The following is a 25,992-nucleotide window of genomic DNA, read 5'->3' as shown; positions in this document are numbered from 1 at the left end:
CTTCAGAATAACCTCTTGACTCTATTTGATCTCTCTCAGCCACTGATGCCTTATTTTATTACACTTTTCCTCTTTTTGGTCAGGAAGGCGTTGTCAATCCTTTGGGACACTTTTTAAGACCATGACTGCTAGACCTCACCTCAGGAAATTAGGCAATACTGAAGCACAACTGCGTTTTGGAACCACTGTTCTGGACCAGAGATTTGGAGATCACTTGGGGATTAAGGATCCTTTGGTGATCTGGAACCAGATCTGTGTTTGTAGTACCTGGAGGGAATCGTGGAGATTATTTAATAGTGGAGAGAGATGGTGCCCATGTGTAATTTTCCAGGTGGCTGAAGACTGAACTTTAAAAGAAACATTAACTCAATTGATTTTATAAAGTAATTTAGAAACTTTTCCCTTTCCCTCATGAATATACATTATCATATTGTGCTGACACTGAGTGACACACTCATGTGTTTAGTGTTTCTGTTCCTGTGCTAAATAACTTTAGACTGTGGTGATTTTTGGGTTTGTATCTTTTGCCCTCATCCTGTCAGTCAGCTGTCAGTTCTGTTTTAAATGCCATCTTCATTATTTTTTTCAGAGTTAGTCCTGAATCAGTTTACCTTATCCTCCCTTTAAAAGAGGCAAGAGAGAGGTGTCTGGTTTGCTTACCCTTTTAACTTGGTGAACCTGCCCCCTGGTGAAGGGACCAACTGTGTCCTGAACTTTGACCCAGTAGGTCCGTGCTCTTTCTTTTTGGGGAGATTGAGGTACAGTTGTAATTTGCATACTTTAGATTATTTAAGTTCTTGAATAGAAGACTCAGTATTCAAACTATACAAATTCTCAGCATCTGGATGTGAATGTCTGGATGGATGTGTGAAAGGCAGATAAGGGAGGCACTTTATAATCCTTCATTCTGAAATTTGATGTCTGGCCCTCTTGAGTCCATATGAGCAGCTACGGGCTCTTCCTGTCCCTGCCCATGTTTACGTCATTTTCATTTCTCTGATCAGCAAATGTATTAATAGAGTCCTACCTTGCCTGGAACAGTATTAGAGATTCAGTCATGAGCAGCCCTATTCTGGGAGGAGAGGGAAACAGTTACAATATAAATCAAGTTTTGGCTGGGAGACCAGATAACAAAGCTCCTTAGAATTGTACATGGTATAAGTAAATAGGTTCTTAGTGAGAGACCTTAGAGATCTCAGAGGAAAGAGGTTATGTTTGCTGGTTGGTTGGTTGATTTGTTTAAGCTTTGGATGGCTGAAGTTGCCAGAAGTCTGTTGCAAAAGAATAAAATTGTTGCACCTTTGTTTCTCATGTACTGAATTGTTACCTTGACCTGCTTCTTTGGTTTGCTGTGTCTTAAAAAGCAATGCCATTCTTCCAATGCAGGTGAGGCTGTTTGGTAATGACAAGTAGAAGTGACCTATACCATCTTTTGCCCCGTAGACATCTCTGAGGTTTGATGTAGTTTCAAGTTAAACATCTTGAGCATTCTTGAAATTGATGGGGCTCAGAATGGGAATAGTTTATTTTCTGGATCCAGGTTGACTAGAGATCTGTTTTTCCTGCCTTTTGACTTTGGTTTAGCCTTGCCATGAAAATCTCCTTTTCTCCTCATTCTTTTTTCTCATTGGGAGGGAGATGATTACTTGTCTGACCAATAACAATTTATTTCAGGGTTAAAAGATATGGATTGGCAACTGGATAACGAGTAGATTGGTGAAGGAACACGTGAAAGGGAATCTGGCAGTTCTTTAAAAAAGGCTTCTTGGGCGGTGCTATGGTGGCTCAGTAAGCAGAATTCTTGCCTACCATGTTCGTTTCCTGGTGCCTGCCCATGTAAAAAAAAAAAAAGGCTTCTCACCTCAACACCTAAGTAGGACATTTTCATGCTTACAGACTTGGCAGAGATCTGGCTTTTCCCTGAGTCGATACTTTACTACAGCTGGCTGTTGTTGATCTGTTTTAGGATATTATTGAAGTCTACTTGGTTGTCTGTGAATTTATATGAATATAGTTCGATAGATTCTGTACATCTTTTTATTGGTATGAGGAGGCTCTGGGTTTGGACCTCTCAGTAACTTTTGAGAAAACTAGGGTTATATTAGTTCCCAAATTTCTTACATGAGATTATTCTTTTGACTTGGAATGGTTTATATGCCTGCTGTAAAATCTGGTGACCCAATGAAAAGATGAATGAAACATTGTTTTAGGAACATTATAGAATAGAACTAAAAAGGCTGAGGAAATAAGAGTATGACTGAATGTTGAGTCAGATTTGGAGAAAGCTTTGTGGGTTGCTGTGAGAGCCTGGGTCCCTTGTACCTGCATGTAGCTCCGAACTAGAATACTGACTGGTGTCAGATAGATACCTTTTGAGAAGAAGAGCAAGGAAAGACTTGATGAAGAACACGTGATATTCAGAGACTCTAATTGCAGCAAGCAAAGGCAGCCCTGTTAAATTACACATGAAGAGATGCTTCCCAGTAGTTGATAATGAGTAGATATTTGCTGGAACTTGATAAAATCTGCTGGGCTTTCAGTCCCGAGATGGGGACAGTGATGGCAGGATCATTAGTGACAAATATTAACTTGATGGCTCTTTGGGGCTTCCTTTCATGAGAGGCACACCTGAGAGTCCTTTTGTGAGAGCTGGAGCAAAACTTAGGGATCACTGATTCTTAGAGAAAATTTTGGGTGACTGGATTTGGAACAGTGGAGAAATCTTTGTTCCACCAGACTGCCATTAGTTTCAAGAGGGACCTCACAGGTTGATCTCCCTGGAGTTTAGAATAAATGGTTAACTACTGAGAATTGATAAGAATAATCCTGAAAGTATATTTCCTTTTGGTGATAATACATGAGCCAGTCCATTGTCATTATGTAGTAGGCAAGGGGACAGTGTCTCCTGGTTTTCTTCTTATTGACTTCTCCATGTCAGTACATGGGGTTTCTGTTGTCTCTGGACGTGGGCAGGTCTCATCTGACTCTGGTGCCTGCAAAGTGAGACTTGCCCCTTCTGAGTTAAACAGCACTCTTCAGATGTTACTGCTTTCTCTTGTGGGCTTCTCTTTCCCACCTTACCACACCCTCAGTTGGATTCAACAGTCGTGCATTTGGCACCTACCATAGGTATAGTGTTTTGTTGCTGAGGAGGATGTTTCACATCTTAGTACCTGGTTACTGTCCTGTCCTTAATTCAGAATATATTGTAGTGGTGAAGAGTGCCTAGAATCTGCATAGCTAGGTTCTGGCTTGCACAGTTTTCTCGCTGTGTAATCCTGAAATTAACTGCTGTGTTGGTTTTCTAAAGCAGCTGGAATGCAGTTTACCAGAAATGGAAGGGCTTTTAAAGAAGGGAATTTATCACATTACAAGTTTACAGTTCTAGAGCTGTGAAAATGTCCAAAGTAAGGCACCAACAAGAGGTTACCTTCACTCAAGAAAGACTGATGCCATCTGAAACACCTCTGTCAGCTGGGAAGGCATCCGGCTGACATCTGCTGGTTTCTTGCGCCTATGCTTTGTTACTTTCAGCCTGTTTCCTGTGGGGTTTCCTCACGGCTTCTCCAGGGCTGGGTTTCATCTCTTGTTTTCCCTTGGGTTTCTCTAGGTTTTGGCTTGCTTATCATCTCATGGGAAGGCACATAGTGACATCTGCTGGGCCATGCATCTCCAAATGTCTGAGTCTCGTGTGGGCTCTGTTGGTTCTGTCTCTTTTGCTCTCCATGTGTCTGCGTCTGAGGTTTCTCCAAAATGTTTCCCCTTTTAAAGGACTCTAGTAAACTAATCAAGTCCTACCTTAAATGGGTGGGGTTACATAGTCTAATCTAAAGGCCACACCTACAATTCGGTGTGTCACATTTCCATGGAGACGATCCAAAGTTTCCACCCCACAGTTTTGAATCAAGATTAAAAGAAACATGGCTGCCCCCACAAGTTTGCATTAGGAAAGAGGACTTGGCTTTCTGGGGTACATAATGATTTTAAACCGGCCCAACTGACATCTCTGTTCCTTAATTTCTTTATATGTAAAATTAATATTAAATGTATACTGCTTAGCACAGTGCCCAGCAGAATAAGATTTCTATTATATCCTCCCTAATAATCGTAGAAACAAGACAGGAAACTACTCTAATATGAGGTGCAGTGGAGGCTCTGAAGGAAAGAAGTGCAATATTACGGCATCATGGAGGAGCTTTGAGGTCTAACTGGCAGCTTTGGGGTGGGGAGAAGACATGTTAAGAAAACTCTGGAGTAACTTTATACGCATGTGTTTGCTTCTTTCAAATTTGGATTATGTTATCCATGTTTTATTTACCTAAATTTGTTAATATTCTCTTTCTTTGGCTGGAATAGAAATAATAAACATGAGGCTTTGCAGTTTTTGTCCTAAAACATTCACCTTTTTTAGAAAATCACCATTGCTTTCGGGTACTCGACATTATAAAGGTAACTGCATTTGCTGTGGGGTCTCCCATGTTATATAGAATTTTATTTTTTCAACATGCTGTGCTCTTGAAGATCCATGCCTTGAAGGGGCAATGTATTATAAATTTATTTTAATAGGTGATTGGATGTTTTTGGTTTTGCACTCAATTTCTTAACAAATTCTGCGTTATAGCCAGATAATTCTGTTGAGGGTCTGTAAACTTGTTCTGTAAAGGTCCAGTTAGTAAATATTTTTGGCTTTGTGGGCCATATGGTCTCTGCAGCTACTTAACTTTGCTGTGGTAGTGTGAAAGCAACCGTAGCCAATATGTAAACAAATGAATGTGGCTGTCTTCCAGTGCAAGTCTATTTACAAAAATAGGTAATGTGCTGGATTTGGCCTATGGACTGTAGTTTGCCAACCCCTGCTCTTGTCTATTTTTAAATTTTTCATGACACAGATCATATGTTCAAAACATATGTATTGGCATGTGTACAGATACTATTAGAAGTTAAAATCTACACGTATGTGCTTACTGAACAGCTTAAGTAATGAGAGAGTGCCCCTATTATTGGGGTTCCTTGTGTATCCTCCTTTGACCACCCCACCCCCTTCTCCCCAAGGCAGGCGTGGGTAGCCTGAAGTTATCATTTTTTTGCTTTGCTTTATGGTATTACAGTCTATGACTGTGTCCTCATATAATGTAACTTGATTTTCACACATCTTTAAAATGTAAATTGAATCACTTTGTTCTGTAATTTTTTTTCTAACCAACGTTGTTTTTGAGATTCAATTATTTTACTCGAATATCTGTGTACTTACTAAGTCTTAGGCACTCATCTAGTGCTGGGCATGTTAGGACTTTTGTGCAGAACAGACAAAAGACAAGAGTCTCTAACCCCAATGAGCTTGCATTTTAGTAGGGTGCAGGACAACAGTTAACAGATTAGTAAAAGATACAGTGTTCATATGGTAAAAGGGGGGCATTCAAGTTGTTTCCACTTTTGGTCCTTTATGAATAACACTGCCATGGGCATTTGTGTATCACTGTCTGTGTGGGTATATGTTTTTATTTCTCTTGGGTACACACCTCATTTCTTGTTGGGTAGTGTGGTAACTAAACATTTTGAGGAATTGTCAGGCTTATTTCAAAGCTGTGCCACCATTTTACTTTTCCTTTGTGTGTCTGAGGGTTCCTGTTTCTCAACATCTTTGCCAATACTTGTTATTGTGTGACTTTTTTTTTATTCTAGCCAACCAAGTGGGTGTAAAGCAGTGGTATCTCACTGTGGGTTTTGATTTGCCTTTCTCTGATGCCTAATGATGCTGAGCATTTTCATGTGCTTATTGGCCATTTTTATATCAAATTCGGAGAAAAGTCTTCAAGTCTTTGCCCATTTTTATTAATTTATGTATTTCTGTCCAATTTTAAATGCTCTTTGCTCTGATTACTAATGAAGGTGGACATTGTTTTATATTTCTTGGCCATTTAGATTTCCACTCTTGTGAAATTTGTCCCCCCCCTTTTTTTTTCAGTTTGATTTTTCCTATTTGTAGGAATTTCTTATATCTGGCCGGATAATTATCTGCATGGCAAATATTTATTTCCCGATTCGTGGCTTGTTACTTTACTTTGTTTATGGGTTTTTTGTTTTAAGTGGGTATTTATTGAAAGCGTAAAATAAAAGGGCAAAAAAGGCTCTCAAGGCTCATCTCCTCAAGCCCTTGTTTGATGGATGGGCAGACAGCGTCCCAGAGGGGTGAAGCCAAAGACAGCACCACCTGTTGGCAACAGATGTGTGTGGGTTTAGAGCCCAGGTTTGCTGTTGGTCTGCTCAGTGCCTGATTCTATACCATGCTGTTGTGTGTTCTGGGCTGTAGGTAATTTGCTTGCACCAAAAAAATAATATTTTTCTTTATTATTATTTTTCTTTCTTCACATTTTTTATTTAAAAAAAATTCCGTCTACCAAAAATTTGAAAGAGTAGCTGCACAGTGAACACATACATCTTTCACTTAGATTCAGCCTTGCTGGCATTTTGCTACGTTTTCGTACATTCTCTCTTTTGAGAATATGTATTTTGTGTTTTAAATAGAAATGATTTTTTATTCTGAGATGAGAAAGTTTTCCCCGCATGTTTTAAGAGTTGCAAAGTTTGAGTTGCACATTTCCTTTTTTACCCTACCTGGAGGTGATTTTGGATATGATGTGAAGTAGAGACCCAGCCGGTTGTCCTAGTGGCCTTGTTGGTTAGTCTTATTCTTTTCCTATTGACATGCCAGCTCTGTCGTAATAAAATTTCCATGTGAGAGGTTTGTTTTTGGGCTTTGTATTTGGTTCCATTATTATGTTTGTCTGGCCCTGTGCCAGTACTGTGCTGCATTAATTGCCATAGCTTGTAATAAGTTCTGCTATCTGGTAAGGCTAACCTTCCCAGGCTCAGTGTCTTGGCTTAGTGCTCTTTCATGTTATTTTGTGATCACCTTGTCACATTCCTTACAAAATTCTGTTGGGATTTTGATTTGACTTGCCTCTAATCTGTATATCAATTTGGAGTGACCGTTGAAAAATAAACCATGTTATGCCTTCACATCCAAGAAAATTGTAATTTTCCTTTGATTTCTTTTTATTGGTTAGGATGATAGTGGCTGTCATAGCAAAAAGACACTGCAGTGTACATACTGGCCCACATATCTTAGATATTTGTTTCTTTCTTTCATAACAGTTAGTTGCAAGTGCTATTTCTGGTCTACAGTTGATTTTTTTTCTCTACAGTGATTCAGGCTCCTCCCATGTTGTGGTTCATTGTCTCCTTGGGCTTATGTGTGCTTCAAGCCAGTGGAAGGGCTGTAGAGGAGACATACCTTCTACTAAAATAGCACTCAGTTCTGCACACATTCCGTTGGCCAGTACTCAGTCACATGGCCACATCTGCAAAGGAGTCTGGGAAAGGTATTTTACTTTTGTACTCAAGTATAAAGATCTGGATTCTTGGTTTATAAATAGTTTTCTTCAATCAAGTTTTATGATTTTTTTTTTCTACGAATCTTACACATCTTTTTGTTAGTTTTATTCCTTGGGTGCTTTTTAGTTTTTGTTGCTATTATAAATGGTGGTTGTGTTTTTTTTTAAATTTTGTTTGCTGGTAAATAGAAATGTATTTGGCCTTTATATGCAGCTCTTATTTGCAGTAACCTCCTTAACTGAATACTTTGCCTATGGACTATTGGCTTTTTTTTTATGTAATCATGATCATCTTTGAATTTGCTTCTCTCCAGTCCTTTTACCTTTAATATCTTATTCATGTCTTGTTGCTTTATTGAGGATATACATCACATTGAGAATATAGATGGTAGTGGTAGGTGTCATCATCTCTTCCTGGTTTTAAAGGAAATGATGTTTTTAAGTTTTATTGGTTAATTTGTACATAGCTGTTTTTTTTCTTGACTACTCTTAGATGAGTTCAGAAAGATTCCTTCCATCTTAGTTAATGGGGAATTTAAAAAACCACAAGTAGGTATTAAATTTAATTGAATGCACTTTCTGCATCTATTGAGATGATGATGTGATTTTTCTCCTTTAATTTGCTAATGTGAAAAATTGCTTCAACAGCTAACATGTTGTTAAGGAGTTAAGGTTTAAAATGTACACATTTCCTGTTTGGAATGGTAGAAATGTTTTGGTAAAGGATGGTGGTGATGATAACACAACATTGTCAATGTAATTAACAGCACTGAAATATATATATATATATATATCTGAATATATATATATATATATATCTGAATATATATATATATATATATATATATATATATATATATATCTGAATGTGTGGTTATATGTTTGGTTGTATATATGTTACTAGAATAAAAATTTAACAATCCATGGAAATCACAATACTACCTAACTGTAATAAAATTATGTTAAAACACTGAATGAAGCTGCATGTGAGAATGATAGAGGGAGGAGGGCTGGTATAATCTAGGAATGCCTAGAGTGTATAATGATAGTGACTAAATGTACAAATTTTAAAAATGTTTTTGCATGAGGAAGAACAAAAGAATGTCATTACTGTAGTGTGCTTAAAATAGATGGTAATTAATATTTTAAAATTTTAACTTATGTGTGAGACTAAAGCAAGAAATGTTTATTTGGTACAAATTTGTATTTTGACTAGTACATCTCCTAATATAATTTATGCAGATAGTTGGTTTAACACCTCAAGTACGTGGAACTTTGGATAGGACATGAGATTTTGTTGGTTTGTCCAGGTGATGCCCTGATGAATCCCAGAGTGATATGATCAGCGAGTGGAAAAGTATTTGCAAGGTCCCCTTCGGGGAATGGTGAGAACAGGGGAAAACTCAACTTCCCCAAGTTGCATTCTTGATATTCTCACTAGCATTGTGGACAACCAAAGCTATAGGCTGAGCCCTCAGTCTTGGGGTTTGTTCATATGAAACTTAACCCCACAAAGGATAGGTCAAGTCTACTTAAAATTTAGGCCTAAGAGTCCACCCCCGAGAGAGCCTCTTTTTTTTTTTTTTTTTTTTAATAATTATTCACATTTTTACTTAATTTCACATTTAAAGAAATCAATGTAGGAGGATTCCATCCTCTCTATTTAACATTTCTTTATTACTTACACTGAATTTTTCATTCTTAATACTAAATCAATGGAAAAATATGAAAACACATAGCCTAAACAACATATAAACTTTAGATTTAATAAGAAGAAGACTATGTAAAGTGCTTTCTTACGAAAGAGTAAATTTTATTTCAGGGATCTTCTTTTTCAGAGAATTTGAGAAACACTTAGAAGCAAAATATTAAAAGTCTGAGAGGAAAAAAGCATCCTAGTTTGCCTGAACATACAAATTTAGTAATTTCAATTTAAACAGGTTTGCAAAATCAAAAGGTAGGAAGCATAAATTATGTAAGATTGACATTTCCTAGCCAATGAAACAATGCAATTATAAGCCTTTTGTTGTGATACCCAGGCTTAAAACAACTTGAAAATATAGGAACAGTTAAAATGTATGGAGAAGCATATTTTCCTCCTGCTTTTTCTGCCTTAAGTCCAAATTCAGAGGGATCTCGGAAAACTTAAGGAAATTAAGAATGAGCTAAATCACACCAAAATACCAAAAGATTACAAAAATATGGGTATATAAAAGGTTAAAATTTTAGTTTAAAACATAGGGTAAAAGCTTAGTCCTAGGTAGTTTAAAAGAAAAAGTATCACCTCAGTCTAAAAATGAGAATACTAAGCTTTTCTGTTAGAAATAAAACTATGATAAATATTTTTCTTTGTCTCACAGTAACAGAACACTGTTAAACATTTTGTTTCAAATGGTATTTCCTTTCTCCATGTAGAGTTTCCTTACAGTACTAGGAAGGGATCTCTAGCATTTTCAGTGCTTTAGACATCATAAATGCACATGCGGTCACTTGGTAATCAAAGACATACACGTAAATCTAAACAGATGATTGGGGCAAATGAAAGAAAGATTTTTTCCTAGATATGCCAATAAGGATATTTATATAATATTTCATAACACAATCTGATCAAAGACTTAAAGCTAAAAGGAAAAAGAAAGGGTTTACTTTGTTTAAGTCTAAACATTTCTAAAATTTGATGTTATAATTTACTTAGTGACAACGGTGTCATAATCTTCAAAACACTAAAATTCATGAATGCTCCTTTCTGGTTGGGAAAACATCAGTTGTTTTTTAGGAAATTACTTCCAAAGTTACAATCTAGGATAAATACCAAGAATTCATTGTTAGCAATTCTGTGATAGAACCAACAAACTAATAGTTAACAAAAGTAAAACCTCAGGTGACTTCTGCTGGGTTTGTACAATATTAGGAAATATGGTCTAGTTACTAAGAAAGGAGCAACAGAGTTCAAATTTACTTTTTAACTAGAAAGACAAAAACGACACCTTCATTTCGGGCCAAGGAGGACCACTGTAATTGTGTGTTTGAAAACGGCAGTGTGCAGGACTCTGCCTCCAAAGCCAGTCTTGGTGCGTCTTATTTTCAAGGAATTTTATCTGATTTTAAAGACTCATCATAATTGGGATTTCAGATTACAGTGCTTCAGAAATATGTTAGTATACCTCATAACGTAAGTACAGCTACTGTAAAGACAGAGAAGGCAAATGGTAGTAACGTACAGGAAATAAGAGAGCCTCTTTTGTTGCTCAGATGTGGTCTCTCCCTCCAGCCAACACAGCATGCAAACTCACTGCCCTCCCCCTGTCTATGTGGGACATGACTCCCAGGGGTGTGGATCTTCCTGGCAGCGTGGGACAGAAATCCCAGAATGAGCTGAGATTCAGCATCAAGGGATTGAGAAAAACTCTAGAATGAGCTAAGACCCAGCATCAAGGGATTGAGAAAACCTTCTCGACCAAAAGGGGGAAGAGTGAAATGAGACAAAGTGTGAATGGCTGAGAAATTCCAAACAGAGTTGAGGTTATCCTGGAGGTTATTCTTACGCATTAAGTAGATATCACCTTGTTATCCAAGATGTAATGGAGAGGCTAGAGGGAACTGCCTGAAAATGTAGAGCTGTGTTCCAGTAGCCGTATTTCTTGAGGATGATTGTATAATGATATAGCTTTCACAATGTGATTGCGTGATTGTGAAAACCTTGTGTCTGATGCTCCTTTTAGCTACCTTGTTGGCAGATGAGTAGAACATATGGAATAAAAGTAAATAATAGGGGGAATAAATGTTATAATAAATTTAGTTTGAAATGCTAGTGATCAATGAAAGGGAGAGGTAAGGGGTATGGCATGTAAAATTTTTTTTTCTGTTTTTGTTTTATTTTTCTGTTGTCTTTTCATTTCTTTTTCTGAATTGATACAAATGTTCTGGGAAATGATCATGATGAATATGCAACTATGTGATATTGTGAATTGCTGAGTGTATGTGTTGGGAATGTTTGTGTTTCTTTCTTATAATTTTTTTTAATTAATAAAAAATTAAAAAAAAAATCCATGAAAGTGCAAACACAGTGAACCTTAAGTTAATAAGTTAGTAAGGACTATAGTTAATAATACAATTATAAAAATATGCTTTCATCAGTTGTTACAAGTATACCAAACCAATGCAAGGCAATAGTAATAGGGTGGTATATGGGAATCCTGTATATTGTGTATAATTGTTCTGTAAATGTACAATTTCTCTAATAAAAAAAAATTCTGTTGTTGTACTTTGAAATGTGGAAATGATTTTGAGCTTTAGCAAAATGTCTACCGAAAAAAAGAAAGTTGTGTTGAAATCAACCTTGCCCTTCTGGAGTAAATCCAGCTTGATCAGGTTTTTTTAATACTGGTTTTTATTTATTTATTTATTTTTTCAGTTTTTGACTTGATAGTATCTTAACATTTATCTGTGTTCATTGGTGAGATTGGTCTGTAATTTCCCCCCCTTTTTTTTTCAATCAACCTTGATGAGTTTTGTTATCAAGATTACTCTAGTCCAACAGAATGGACTTTAGTATTCCCTCATTTTCTATACCCTTAGAGAATTTATGCAAAGTGGAAATTATCTGTTCCTTGGAAGTTAGGTAGACTTTCTTATAAAACCATCAGGGCCTGATGTTTTCTTTCTGAGAGTTTTAAATTAGTGATTTGGTAGCTTTAATGTTTATAGGATCAGTAGTCTTTTTTTTTTTTCCTTTGAATCACATTTGGGAATTAACTTTTTTCTAAAATATATTGGTGGAAAATTCCAATTTCTTAGCTTTTGAAACTGTCATATTTGTAATTAACTACTAATATATGCCTTCTTAAACTGGATGTTTATTTTATTAATTTTCAGCTTGATTTTTATATATAAATATCTAAATATATCTATATGTTTAAAGTATTTATTTCCCTTTAAGTATCACTTTAGGTGTATCTTCTAAGTTTTGCTATGTAGAATTTTTGTCTTTCATTGTGAATATTTTCAGATTTTTGACTTAAAGTTTAGAAGGTATATTGAAAAGTCTTCAGTGTAAGTATTCTTTATCTTTCTTATTGATCACTAACATAGTTATATTGTGTTAATAAAATGTAGTCATCTCATTTTGTTACTTTGTAATTTGTTGAGGCTTGTTTTTATTGGTATCTGGTTTGGCATATTTTCATCAATTTCCCATGTGTGTTTTTTGTGTTCTCAAATTTTAAGATAAAGTTTCTCCATGTGTCCGTTAGATAACATTTGTTATTTGAATTCACACTGAGACTAGTATTCTTAACTGCTTATGTCTCCTTGTTCTAATTACAGAGAGGGGTGTTGTCTCAGACATTTCATGTTTAACTTAGTCTAAAGTTAAATTTTCCCATAAGGATTTTAAGCTTTACTCATTTGTTTCTGATTTTTTTTCCATTATTAATTAATTTTCATTTTGCTGCTTTAAAATTCCACAGAATTAGGCAGTGTTGTTTTATACTGTCATTCTCAAAAGGGATTTTAGCATAATATCCAATTTTAGCTTGAAGATTATATTCCCTTAGTACTTGCACAGTATTTCCTGTCTTTTCCATTGTTGCTGTTGAAATTACTTGGAAGTCAGTTGATCTTTTTTCCTTATTCTTCAGTTTTACTAAGAATTCTTGTCTCTCAGGCTTCTTCTGTTTGTATGTTTCAAACAGATATGTTTCTTCATATCTTAAAAAATTTTTCAGGGTGCACAAGTAGTTCAGTGGAAGAATTCTTGCCTCTCATGCAGGAGACATCGGTTTGATTCCTTGCCCATGTATCGTTTTTTTTAATTGTACAATATAACATACATACAAAGCAAAGAAAGGAAAAAGCAATAGTTTTCAAAGAGCTTTTCTGCAAGTAATTACAGGACAAATCCCAGAGTTTGTCATGGGCCAGTATACCATCATTATAGATTTTTCCTTCTAGCTGCTCGAGAACATTGGAGGCTAGAAGGAATATATGTATTTTTTTATCATCACTTTTTTCTTTTTTTGTGAAAAATATGTACTGAAAAAACAATGTATTTCAAAGCACAGCACAACAGTTAGTTGTAGAACAGATTTCAGAGTTTGGATGGGTTACAATTCCACAATTTTAGGTTTTTACTCCTAGCTGTTCTAAGATACTGGAGATTAAAGGAGATACCAGTACAGTGATTCAGCAGTCAGATTCATTTGTTAAACCCTACCTTCTTTGTATAACTCCATTACACCTTTCTATCCCACTCTTTAGGCATGTTGGGCTATGGCCATTATAACTTTTTCAAGTTGAAAGGGGCTGTCAGTAATATGGGGTAGGGAGATGGAACTAGCTGATGTTCTGGAGAGGCTGGGCCCTCTAGGTTTCAGGACTTATTTGGTCCAGGGACCCATCTTGAGGTTGTAGGTTTCTGGGAAGTTAGTGCATGGGACCTTTGTAAAATCTTATATATTGCCCTAGGTGTTTGTTAGGATTGGCAGGAATGGTTTTGGTTGGGATTTGGCAAGCTATGATAGGTAGCAACGTTTAACTGAAGCTTGCCTAAGAGTTACTTCCGGAGTAGCCTCTCGACTCTATTTGAACTCTCCTAGCCACTGTACTTTATTAGTTATACTTCTTTTCCCCCTTTTGGTCAGGATGGAATTGTTCATCCCACAGTGCCAGGGCTGGACTCATCCCTGGGAGTCATCTCCCACTTCACCAGGGAGACTTTCAACCTTGAATGTCTTATCTTATATAGGGGGGAGTTGTTCGTATGTCTTTGAAAAAAAAAATTCAGCCAGTATTGCTTTGAAATTCTCCCACCTGCTTCTTCAGTTATCTTTCTTGTACTGTGTTTAGACTTTCTCTGTGCTCTTTTTACATTTTTCATTATTTCATCTTTCATTGCTGCCATTTAGGTATTTTTCTTGAACTTCATCTTTGAGTTTAACAGTTTTTTCAGCTATGTCTAGTCTTTATCTGTGGTTTTACACAGCCATTGAGTTTAACTCCATTTGTCCTGTTTTTTAGGGGGGTTAGGGATGGGGGCAAGTGCAGGGTCCAGGTAGTAAACCTCTATTTGTCATTTCTTTTTTTAAATGTTTTTTATTGCAAAATACAACATATATACCTAAAAGCAATAAATTTCAAAGTAAATTGTAACATATAGAACAGATTTTAGAGTTTGGTATGAGTTACAGTTCTACAATTTCAGGTTTTTCCTTCTAGCTGCTCTAAGACACTGGAGGCTAAAAGGAATATAAATATAATGATTCCACAGTCATATTTATTAAATCCTATTTTCTCTGTTACAACTTCTCCTTTGATCCTTCTCCTGATCTTTAGGGGTATTTGGGCTCTGCCCATTCTAGCTTTTTCATGTTGGGAAGGGTGTTGACAATATGGGGTAGGGGGATGGAACTTGTTGGTTTTCTGGAGAGGCTGGCCCCAATCTGGAAGTGGTAGGTTTCTGGAAAGTAATCTTAGCATGTGAAACTTTTGTAAAATCTCAGAGCCCTAGATGTTTTTTGGGGTTAACAGGAATGTTGTTGGTTGAGGTTTGTCAGTTATCTAGCTATTTAGCAGTAGATTGGAATTAGGAGTGTCTAGCTGAAGCTTGCATTAGAGTACCTTCCCTAATAGCTTCTCAACTCTATTTGAACTTTCTTAGCCACTGATATCTTATTTTGTTACATTTCTTGTCCCCTTTCTGGTCAGGAAGGCATTGTTGATCCCAGGGTCCTGGGGCTAGGTTCATCCCTGGAAGTCATGTCCCATGTTGCCAGGGAGATTTTCACCCCTGCATGTCATGTCCCATGTGTGGGGGAGGTTAATATTACTTGTAGAGATGGGCTCTTGTTGTTACATCTGAGCAACAAGAGAGATTTTCTGGAAGTAATTCTTTGGCATAACCATAGATAGACTGAACTTCTCTGCTGCAGAAATAAGCTGCCTAAGACCAAGCCTCAGGATCAAGGGCTTGGACTACTGACTTGGGAGTCCCTAATATTTGAGACAGTATGAGGAATTTCGCTGGTGGTAAAGTTTAATAGTCCCATGTTTTTTTCTCCTACCCCTCAAGGGGCTTTGCTAATACTTTTTTGTTTGTTTATTTTAATGGTAAAATATATACAAAGCATAGAAAGAAAAAGCAATAATTTTCAAAGTACATTTTTCAACAAGTAGTTACAGAACAGATCCTAGAGTTTGTTTTGAGTTACTGTTCCACCATCTCTGATTTTTCCTTCTAGCAGCCCCAAAACACTGGAGGCTAGAAGGAATATTAATGTAGTGATTCAGCAGTCATACTTGTTTGCTAAATTCTGTTTTACCTCCTCCTGCTCTGATCCCTCTCCCAGTGTAAAGGGACCTTTAAGCAATACCTGTTTTGTCTGTTTCATGTTGAGAATGGGTGACAACATTAAAGGATAGATAGGGGAATGTAATAATTTGGTAATCTTGGAGAGTCTGGTCCCTCTGGGTTTCAGGATTTACCTTAAGCCACGCAGAATTAGAAGCCCTCATTCCCATTCTGGGCTCCATGTGTTTGGATTATTTAAATGAGCTAGCCAGACAGGTTGAGATAGATTATGTGCTGCAGAAAATTTGGGCTTTGGACAAAGTAAGCCTCTCTTCTTTTGGTCTCATACAGTAGATGAAGTTCCAAAACACGGACAATGTTTTTCTTATCCCTGTATTCTGATTTATCTTAGTCTTGATCAGATTGGCTTTGTTCTTATCTCTAATTGAAACCTGATCTCTTTTTCAGTCTGTTTAATAGTTGCTGTATGTAGCGATGCTAACTTGCAGAGCTGCAGAACTCCAACTCTGAGTCTTAGTGTCATACAGGTACTCAAAGTTCCAGGCAAATAACCAGGTTGTACATATATAGCACAGCACCTCAGAACCTTGAAATAACATTCACATCTCTGGACTAAATGTGACTGCTATAAGAGCTCACAATCTAGGCCCCAATTTTCTTACAAGTATATTCTAAAAGAGACCATGAAATACCATAGATACTTGTTCTTTTCTTTCTGGTGTATTTTGCACCACTCCAAAGTTTATTCACCTTGTTTCAGGCCTCATGACTTTGTTCCTTTCTGTAGCCGCACAATATTCTGTCATATGCATACACCACAGTTTGCCATTCTACTTTTCTATCAATGTATCCTTCAGCCACCTCCATCCATTGGGCATCATGGGTAATGTCCAAAGTAAACAATCCAGGTCTCATTATCCTCAGTTGTACAATTATTAAAACTCAATTTTAGACAATTTTCATTGCTCCAGAGAGAAAAATAGCAGATTAACACACCTTCACCAAATAGAAAATCCAAACCTTTTCTTAACTCTTGTCCTTTTCCCCCCTTTTTTTTTTTTTACCCCTGGTATTGCTGTGTTATCGTTGATGTTTTCCTGTTAAATAAAGGCCATAGCATGTAATAGTAGTTTTCTCCATGTTTAATTTGTTAATGCTGCCGGAAATGCAGTATACCAGAAATGGCTTGGCTTTAATAAAGGGAATTTATTAAGTTACAAGTTTACAGTTCTCAAGCCATAAAAATGTCCAAACTAAGGCATCCGAATAAAGATACCTCAGCCCAAGAAAGGCATAAAATAAGGTCCAGAATACCTCTGGCAGCTGGGAAGGCACATGGCCGGCATCTGCTGATTCTTTGGCTTCTAGTTTCAAACAGCTTCTTTGGGGGTGTTATCTTTCTGCATCTCCAAACATCTCTGTCTGTGTCAGCTCCCAAGCTTTTCCCAAAATGGTTCCCCCTTCCACTTAATCCAGTAAATGGATTAAGAGCCACCTTGAATGGGCAGAGGTACATCTCCATGGAATCAAAAGGTCCCACCCACAGTTGGGTGGGTTACATCTGCATAGAAACAACTTAATCGAAAAGATCCCACCCAAACAAATAGATCTGTCCCCACAAGATTGGATTAGGATAAAAGACATGGCTTTTCTGGGGTATATTACAGCCTCAAACCAGTACACTCTCTGTACCCCACTATTACTGACTTTGTACAAGATTCATACCTTTGAAGTAGTTCAGGCAAGAGCTTATTTATATTAGTAGTGTTAATCATTGGGATACATGGCTCTATACAACCCCTTTCCAACATGTTCACCTTCAGTTTGGCAATATTACAAACCCACTAATGAACTGCCTTCCTTTCTATCCATTTCCTTATATTTAAGGTTGACCTCATTAGCTAACTGCTCACCTGTCTCTAGCTTCTGAGTATCTCTAAGTCCCCTATATTCTACATTATAAGCCTCTCGGGTCCTAATAGCAAAATCATACAGTATCTGTCCTTTTGTGTCTGGCTTATTTCACTCAGCATTATGTCCTCAGGGTTCACACATGTTGTCATATGCTTCAGGACCTCATTTTGTCTTACTGCTGTATAATATTCCATTTTACATAAATACCATATTTCATTTATCCACTCATCTTTTGACACTTGGATTGTTTCCATCTCTTGGCAATTGTGAATAATGCTGCTATGAACAATGTGCAGATATCTGTTCATGTCACTGCTTTCAGCTCTTCTGAGTATATACTTAGTAGTGGTATTGCTATGTTGTAGGGCAACTTGATACTTAATTTTTTAAGGAACCACCAAACTATCTTCCATAGTGGCTTTACCAATGCACATTCCTACTAGCAGTGAATAAATGTTCTAATTTCTCCATATCCTCTCCAACTTGTAGTTTTTTGTTTAATAGCAGCCATTCTTTTTTTTTTTAAACAGTATTTATTATACATTGTAACAAGTAGTTATAAAATAGATTCGGAGTTTGGTATGGATTACGGTTTGACAGTATTCGGTTTTTCCTTCTAGCTGCTCCAAGACATTGGAGACTAAAAGAAATATCAGTTTAATGATTTAGCATTCATACTTGTTTGTAAAATTCTGTCCTCTCTGTTATAACTCCTCCTCCTCCTCCTTTGATCCTTCTCCCAGTCTTCAGGGATGTTTAGGCTCTACCCATTTTGACTTTTTCATATTGGAAAGGGGTGTCAACAGTATGGGATGAGGGGGTAGAACTAGTTGATGTTCTTGGAGAGGCTGGCCCCTCTGGGTTTTAAGGTTTATCTGGCCTGTGAACCCATCTGCAGGTTGTAGTTTTCGGGAAAGTAATCTTAGTGTGTGAAACTTTTATAGACTCTTAGAGCCTTAGGTGTTCTTTAGGGTTAAGAGGAATGGTTTTGCTTGCGGTTTGGCCAGTTGTAATAGTAGCCATTCTTATAGGTGTGAGGTAATTTCTCATTTTAGTCTTGATTTGCGTTATTCTTATTGCTAATCAAAATGAGCATTTCTTCATGTGCTTTTTAGCCATCTGTATTTTCTCTTCAGAAAAATGCCTTTTTGTATCTTTAACCCATTTTATAATTGGGTTGTTTGTTGTTGACTTGTATGCTTTCTTTATGTATACAGGATATCAAACCCCTATCTGATATGTGATTTCCAAGTATTTTCTCCCATTGAGTTGGCTGCCTCTTTGCCAAGTCCTTTGAGGCACAGAAGTATGATTTTGAAGAGTTCCTATTTATCTGTTTTTTTCATTTGTTGTGCTTTGGGTGTAAAAGTTTAAGAAGTTACCTCCTAATACTAGGTCTTGAACATGTTTCCCTGTATTTTCTTTTAGGAGTTTTATGTTACAGCCTCTTATATCTAGGTCTTTGATCCACTTTGAGTTAACTTTTGTGTGGGGTGTAAGGTAAGAGTCCTCTTCCACTCTTTTGGCTAATGGTAGTCAGTTCTCCCATGCCCATTTATTGAGAAGACTATTTTGTCCCTGTTCGGTAGACTTGGGGGCCTTGTTAAAGTTCAGTTGACCATAGATTTGATGGTCTTATTTCTGCACTGTTGATTCGATTCCATTGTTCAATACTTATATCTTTGTGCCAGTACCATGCTGTTTTTATTGTTTATACTAGTATTGTTTTTACTAGTATAAAGATTGTTTATACTAATGTTTTTAGAATATTTTTAGCTATTCAAGGTCTCTTTCCTTTCCAATTGAATTTGATAAGTAGCTTTTCCAAGTCTTCAAAATAGGTTGTTGGAATTTTGATTGGTATTTTGTTGAATCTGTCTATCAGTGTGGGTAGAATTGACATTTTAACTACATTTAACCTTCCTGTCCATGAGCAGGACACGTCTTTCCATCTATTTAGATCTTCTTTGATTTCTTTAGCAATGTTTGTAGTTTTCTGTGTACAGGTCCTTTACATCCCTGGTTAAGTTTATTTCTAGATACTTGATTCTTTTAGCTGCTGTTTTGAATGGAATTTTCTTTAGTTGTCTCCTCAGGTCATTGCTTGTGTATAGAAACATTACTGATTTTTGCAAATTAATCTTGTATCCTGCCCCTTTGCTGAACTTACTAGCTCAGGGAGCTTTGTCGTAGTTTTCTTAGGATTTTCTAGGTATAGTATCATGTCACCTGCAAATAATGAAAGTTTTACTTCCTTCTTTCTGAATTGAATGCCTTTTATTTCTTTTTCCTTGCTGATTGCTCTAGCTAGATCTTCTGGTACAATATTGAGTAACAGTGGTGACAGAAGGCATCCTTGTCTCGTTCCTGATCTTGGGGGGACGGCTTTCAGTCTCCCCCTGTTAAGTACAGTGCTGGCTATGGGGTTTTCATATATACCCTTTTATCATGTTAAGGAACTTTCCTTCTATTCCTGTCTTTTGAAGTGTTTTTTTTTTAAATCAGAAAAGAATGCTGAATTTTTTTGAATGCTCTTTCAGCATCAATCGAGATATCAGTGACTTTTTCCCTTTCAGTTTGTTAATGTGCTGTATTACATTGATTGATTTTCTTGAATTGAACCACACCCTTGCATTCCTGGTATAAACCCTACTTGGGGGGTTATCTTTTAATCTGTCATTGGATTCAATTTGGTAGTATTCTTTTTGAGAATTTTTGCATTTGTATTCATTACAGATTAGAGAATTCATTACATTAGGGAAATTGGCCTGTAGTTTTCTTTGTTGTAGCGTCTTTATTCAGTTTTGGTATTAGAATGATGTTAGCTGTATAAAATGAGTTAGGTAGTGTTCTTTTTCCCTTAATTTTTTGGAAGACTGAGCAGGATTGGTGTTAGTTCTTTCTAGAATGTTTGATAAAATTCCCCTATGAAACCATCTGGCCCTGAGCTTTTCTTTGTAGGAACATCTGTGATGGCTGATTGAATCTCTTTACTTATTTGTTGAGATTTCATGTTTCTTCTCAAGTCAGTGTAGGTTGTTTGTGTGTTCTAAGAGTTTGTCCATTTCATCTAATTTGTCTGGTTTGTTGGCATATAGCTGTTTATAGATCCTTTTATGATTTTTAAAATGTTTTTTAATTGTGAAATATAGCAAGCATATAAAACAAAAAAGAAAAAGCCATAATTTTCAAGTACACCTCAACAGGTAGTTACAGAACAGATTTCAGAGTTTGTTATGGGTTACCATTCTACTATTTCAGATTTTTCCTTCTAGCTGCTCCAAAACATTGGAGGCTGGAAGGAATTTTAATATAATGAGTCAGCAGTCATACTTGGTTGTTAAATCCTATGTTTTCTATTGTAACTCCTCCTTTTCCTTTAATCTTTCTCCTGATCTACAAGGATCTTTAGGCAGTGCGTGTTCTGACTTTTTATATTGAGAAGGGATGTCTGCACTTAAAGGATAGGGGGCTGTAATTAATTGATAATCTTGGAGAGTCTAGTCCCTCTAGGTTTCAGGGTTTATCTGTTTTAGGAGCCCACTGCAAATTATAAGTTCCAGGAAAGCAAACTTGGTACATGAAACTTTTGTAGAGTCTTAGTTCAAGCCCTAGGTGTTCTCAAGACTCTAAAGGAGTGATGTTGATTTGGGGTTAGCAAACCTTGGAACTTAGCACTATCTAATTGTTATTGCATGCGAGTAGCCTCCAGAGTAGGCTCCATAATAGCCTCTTGACTCTTTTTGATCTTTTTTAGCCACTGAAGCCTTATTTTATTGTACTTCTTTTCCCCCTTTTATTCAGGAGGGCTTTGTCAATCCCATGGTCCCAGGGCCAGACTTATGTCTGGAGTCATGCCTCACGTTGTCATGGAAGTTTTCACCCCTGAATGTCATTTCCCAGGTAGGAGACAGGGAAATCATTTTCCTTGCAGAGTTGGGCTTAGAGAGAGAGAGAGAGACCACATTTGAGCAACAAAAGAGGTTTCCTGACAGCACCTCTTAGGTCTCATTATGGGTAGTCTTAGCTTCTTCACTACAGAAAAAAGTTTCATAAGGGCAAGCCTCAAAATCAAGGGCCTGGCCCATTTTCTTGGGAATCCCCAATAGTTGATTGGATACCTGGTGTGTCCCAAATGGGAAAGTTTAATAGTTCCATTCCACACCTCCCCTCTTCGGACCCTCAGGGGACTCCACCAGTACTTTTTAATTATGAGCCCACCATTGTCTGAGATGTTTTCTGGTATTACATTAAGGTATACAGAATTAAAAGGCTTTGTTCCTGTTCTGGACTCCAGTAGTTTGGATTGTTTAAATGATCTATTCAGAGAGATTAATTTAGATTATGTATTATAGAAAGTCTAGGTTCTAGAAGTGATAAACCTGTTTTTGTTCTGGTATAGTAGGCAAACCTGTCTTTGGTCTGATATAATAGATGAAGGTCTAGAGTATATAAACTGTTGTCTTTTACCCTGTATTTTGATTTACCTCATTCCCAACCAGCTTGAATTCTTAAGATTTTTTTTTTCTTTTTATTTCTTCCATGGTAACATCCCTCCACTCATTTCTAGTTTTATTTGCGTCCTCTCTCGTTTTTTCTTTGTCAGTCTAGCTAGGGATCCATCAGTTTTCTCTAAGAACCAACTTTTGGTTTGATTGATTCTTAGTGGTTTTTTTGTTCTCCAGTTCATTTATTTCTGCTTTAATCTTTGTCTTTTAGGATTACTTTGCTGTTCTTTCTTTAGCTCTTCCAGGTGACCGGTTAAGTCCTTGATTTTTGCTCATACTTCTTTTAAACATAGGCATTTAGGGCAAATACGTTTCCCTCTCAGCATTGTCTTTGCCACATCCTGTAAGTTCTAACATGTTGTATTTTCATTTTCATTCATCTCCAGGTGTTTATGAATTTCCTTGCAATTTTTTCTTTGCCCACTGATTGTTTAAGAGTATGCTGTTTGATTTCCATGTATTTGTGAGGGTTCTGGTTCTTTGGTGGTTATTGGTTTCCAGCTTCAATCCGTTGTAAACAGAGAAGGTGCTTTGAATAATTTTAGTTATTTTAAATTTATTAAGACATGTTATGCGCTCCAGCATGTGATCTTTCTGGCAGAATGTTCTGTGGGCACTAGAGAAACTGATAATCTTCAGTTCTATGCCCTCCTCCAGACCTCCCTCGTGTTTTTTTTTTTTTTTTTCTGATAGAACTCCCTTTAGCATTTCTTGTAGGAAAGTTCTCTTGTTGAGAAATTTTCCCAGCCTTTGTTTGTCTGTGAAAATTGTAACCTCTCCTTCACTTCTTTAAAAAAACTCAGCTGTGTTTTCATATTCCTTAATTTATTTTGAAAACAACCTTTTCTGATATATGTCCTAGTGAACTTGAAATTACAGTTATCTTAAAGTACACAGCAGCTACGTGTAAATGAAATGCTGATAAAAGAATGCAACATTATGTAAGGACTTCAGCAAAATGAAATTCTCTTTTTACAGCTTTTTAAACTTTTTTCCTCCATATTAGTCAGTTATGATATTTGACATTTGGGTTATATGTGCATATAAAGCAGACGCATTTGTGAGCATAAGATAAAATAGCATACAGTGTCCTTTCTGGATATAATGAAATTTTCAGAGGCAAAGTGGTCCAAATGGGGGCAAAAGTTGATTTCCTCATGAAATAAACTAAAGAAAAAGTTAAGATTAATGCTAAAGATTTACACCACAAATTATCTTTCCTGTCCTTTTAACATACAAGTGTGCACTCTGGGTATGTGTGAATCAAATACTTGAAATCAAGATTGTGAACTCCTATGACTGTGGGGGTATATAATTCAGTAAAAGGCCCTGGGGTAAGAAAATGAGGTAGTATGGGCGAATAGAGGACATTTGTCCATACATTTATACATGTCGGGTTAAAAAGGAGGTAGATTATTTAAAAGCCTCAGGGGGCTCAGATATTGACTTGGGCCTGAAAGTGATGTTTTAATTATTTATTAAGATCATAATTAAGCATATTAGAAGGCTAGCAGTCGCTGGATAGTATCTTAAAGTTAAACACTGAGAAGAAATGATTGTTACAAAACCCACGAAACATATTTTGTGGTTTTTCTATTTTGTTTGATCCACTGTTTTTCTAATTGGGACATGAGAAGAGGCCCAACATTTAATGTACCCCATAAGCTGTCTGAATCAAAGACTTTTATTAATTCTCCTGCAAAACACAATATTGATTTCCATCTACAATTATTTTTTAAGAAACAGTAAGTCTATCGAAAAACAGTTGTGCCTTGAGCTATGAAACATGAAAGTTTTAACACACTGATTGACTACAAAACCTAGAACATCACTGTGTAGATGTAAATTGTTGTTGGCCTTCAGTAGTGAATGGATGCAGCTGTAGTATGACTACTCCAGAAATGCTTTGCAGCACCTAGCATACTGCTAGCACACAGTTTTAAAATCGGAGTCATTCCCATAATAGGGATCTTCAAGAATAAGTTGTTTTTGTGGGGCAAAAGTAGTTCATTTTTTGCTTTGCAGTTTTTAACTTCATTACCTTTTCTTTTCACATCTCTCAGATTGCTTTCATCCGTACACAGAATATAATCAAATGTGGCAAAGTCTTCTTTGGTATTGTGCTGGGTGGTGTGATTTATAGGATTATCATGCTTCTTTATGCAGTTTTGCTCTCAGTCTGGAGGGTTTCCCATCTCATAATTGGATATTGTGGCACTCTTTATCCTCCAGTTATCTGAAATATTTTGGTGAGTTAAAAGTTTTCTGAAAACTGCTTCTACAATGGGTGACCAACAAATGTTACGCAGACATACAGACGGCACAGACTTGGGTGGCTGCACTGCCATTTTCTCAAGTGCAAAGAGAGGCACAGAGTGAGACTTCTCTCTTGCTTTGAAGGACAGTTTAGCTGGTTAAATAATTCTAGCCTGAAAGTCTTTCTCTTTCAGAATCTTAAATATATTATACCCCGTTGTCTCACTTCCATGGTGCCTGTTGAGTAGTTCAAACTCAGTCTTAGGTGATTTCTGTTGTGTATGGTGAGTCACTTTTCTTTTGCTACTTTTAGGACTTTTTGCTTCTCTTCAGCATTTGACAGACTGATTAATATGTTTTCAAGTAATCCTATTTGGATTTATTCTGTTTGGAGTTCTTTTGGCTTCTTTGATTTGCATATTTATGTCTTTGCATATTATGATCCAATTCCAGTTTTTCCATCTTTTTTGCTATTCTTCAAATTCAGTTGTCCTGTCCTCTTGTTCACTTACTCTTTCTTCTGCCCCTTCACATCTGCTGTTGTTTGTCTCTAGTATATTTTTATTTGGTTTACAGTATCTTTCGTCTCTGAGAGCTGCATTTTTCTGCTTATTCTTTCAAATTTTTCTTTATGATCATCTGATGTCTTCTTGACATCTTTTACGTCATGAGCCAACCAATTGAATTTATATATGAGATTTGTATGAACATCCTTGATTAATTCTAAATTCTGTGTCTCCTCCTGTGTCTTGATTTGGTCATTTGGCTGGACCCTGTCTGCCTGCATCTTCATAAGCTTTGTGATTTTCTCTTGGCTTCTAGGCATTTGATTATCTTGATAGGGTTAGTTTGGGAATCGATTTGCCTTAGTTGTCTAAGGTTTTGCATTTGCTTGAGTTTGCATTGAAGGTCTCCTTTTGCACTTGGTTTTTCAGTAATCCCTGTCAAACCAAGGCCGGGACCTTATGCAGGGGATGCAACTCTATTTGAGGATCTAGGCAGAGGCAGTTTGCCAGACTGCCCTTCTTATTTCTTCCCAGTAGATGGCACTCTTGGCCCCCTTCTCCTCAGTCCAGCTTCTCCCTGACTGTAGCAGCTGGCTCAGCTGGATGAAGACTGGGTGCAATCCCAGCTAAGTCCACTGGTCCTCGTGCATGCTGAAAGCTGCCAACCTGGGGTTGGGGCAGGGCAGTGTGTACCTCAGTTGTGATTTCACCTGTGGGCCTGATGGGTCTTTGGATTGACCTTGGGCTGTGGGACTGGATGTTACAACTGCCCGTGTTGGGGCGCAGCAGAGCAGCACAGAGATGTGTGGCACGGCTTGCTTTCTTGCTCCCGCCTCTCCGTCCATGCACTCCTGAGGGCTCTTGGCCTCAGTATGGAAAGGCGAGCAGTAGGGTCTGTGTACTAGTGGATGGTCTCTTTGCATAGGGAAAGGAAGTCTGCTGGGTTCTGAGTTCCTCAAGGGAGCTCCCAGCTGCAGAGCTGAGGGGGCTAATCTCCCAAGCTACCTGTGGGGGCAGGCACTTTTCTTGGGTGCTATCTCTTGTCCCTGGTGGAGTCACACACTCACCACATTCTCTCTATCCCAGTATCTCTGCTTTTTCATCCA

At 37.1% G+C, this 25,992-nt stretch overlaps 1 protein-coding gene and 1 pseudogene across 8 annotated transcripts in view; one reads left to right on the top strand and one right to left on the bottom strand.

Moving 5' to 3' along the window:
• The window catches only part of PPP6R3 (protein phosphatase 6 regulatory subunit 3), a 201,272-nt gene that overhangs the window by 3,710 nt on the left and 171,570 nt on the right, over positions 1-25,992 (top strand). The gene's annotated exons all lie outside the window — the stretch shown is intronic.
• Positions 24,015-24,482, bottom strand: LOC143646501 (low molecular weight phosphotyrosine protein phosphatase pseudogene; annotated as a pseudogene).

The sequence above is a fragment of the Tamandua tetradactyla genome, chromosome 9 (genome assembly GCF_023851605.1).
Source record: "Tamandua tetradactyla isolate mTamTet1 chromosome 9, mTamTet1.pri, whole genome shotgun sequence".
Taxonomy (NCBI): domain Eukaryota; kingdom Metazoa; phylum Chordata; class Mammalia; order Pilosa; family Myrmecophagidae; genus Tamandua; species Tamandua tetradactyla.
This window is presented reverse-complemented; position numbering and strand designations above follow the sequence as displayed.